Source organism: Acanthisitta chloris, unplaced genomic scaffold, assembly GCF_000695815.1.
Source record: "Acanthisitta chloris isolate BGI_N310 unplaced genomic scaffold, ASM69581v1 scaffold357, whole genome shotgun sequence".
In the NCBI taxonomy this organism is placed as follows: Eukaryota; Metazoa; Chordata; class Aves; order Passeriformes; family Acanthisittidae; genus Acanthisitta; species Acanthisitta chloris.
Window position 1 is genome coordinate 47,931 of NW_008682928.1, and position 1,432 is coordinate 49,362.

The window sequence follows — 1,432 nt, forward strand, 5'->3', positions numbered from 1 at the left end:
TTTTCCCCAGTACAGGGCATGTCTCTTCATCAGGTCATACAAGCAGCATACTTAATGAAAACCCTGATATTGCAGAGACCCCACATTTCCTGCTGGCTTCTTCAAAAATTACATACTGCTTGCCCTTCTAGTGTTTTAAAAACATAAAGATCATTTACTAAGCTTTTGGTTATTATAGTAAGAGACAGCAATTTTTGAACTAAAACACAAATGCAGTCTACCCAGCACGCAGGATACAGCAGGTCATTTAGCAAACTGTCGTATTTCAGACATGCTTTGAGTCAGGTTGAAAAGATTACATGAGGGTGCTGAAACAATTTATTTTTCCTGTAGTCAATAACACTGTTTTTCAAGTTAATGCTGTGCCCAGCAAAGGAATTTCCTAATAGACATAAAATATTAGTTTAACAAGAGAAATTGGTAACAAAGGAATAAAGTTATCTTTCAGTGTCAGTTTAATTGTGTAGGTCAGCAAAGATAACATGGTAAGATGATACAGCTCTGTGGTAAGAACCAAACAATAACCTGACATTGTTACTTTCCAGGTTTCTATCTTAGACCTAGACAGACTCCCTGCCTGAATACTATGTGGCTGTGCTCCTGTTTGCTAACACACGGAAGCATATATTTATTATTTTTGGAGACTTGACACAGGTTCTACTACTTAATATTTGGCAGTTTACCCAGTTGTTAACTCTATGCTTAATTATTAATGTTTTGACCCACAGCATTATGAAAAAACTGAAAAGCAGACTTCAAAAATTCTATTTGTGTTCTAAAAAGGAAAATTAAATGCACAGTCCAATGAGGAAATTTTCAGATGCTTGGAAAAGGATGGTACCCTAATCAAAGAAACTGTCAAGTTAATTTGTGCTATCCCAGTATTCTGTATTGCCACAGGCTGATTTTTACCACTTACTTTGTGATAAACATATTTTTACACTTGCCTGCCAGCACAACATAAGGGTGATACAAGGGTCACATTCTGGACAGCTAAGACTTCCAAATATATGTGTAACTGGCATGAATATTGAAGGTAATCTCTTGGGCAGTAGCTTACATTTTTCCAAAGGGCTATACACTGTACACTGTCCAAATATTGTCCCTATAAAAATCTTCTCATGCCAAGAACATTTCTCTATTACTACATCACTCAGTGTCTTGATACAACAAGTGTTCCAAGAACATTTCCTCCTAGTTGCTCTCTCTAACAGGACACTAACTTTCAATTTCTACACATTGTTAACTACTTTCACTAAAGTTTATATTTTGGGTGAAAAGGGGATATATAAGAACATTTCCAAACAGCATAAACAGCCCAAATGCACATCATGATAGAAACTTCCAGAAATACTTGAAAACACCACTTAAGAGTTTCAGGAACTCAAAGCAACTTGAATATGTACAGGCTCTCCACTAATAGCTAAAACTG

The 1,432-nt window shown here is 36.0% G+C and overlaps 1 protein-coding gene across 1 annotated transcript in view; it reads right to left on the minus strand.

Annotated features, from left to right (window-relative positions):
* Positions 1 to 1,432, minus strand: part of LOC103806015 (coiled-coil domain-containing protein 132) — a gene marked incomplete at its 5' end in the record, with an annotated part of 46,592 nt that overhangs the window by 24,701 nt on the left and 20,459 nt on the right. The window lies entirely within an intron of this gene.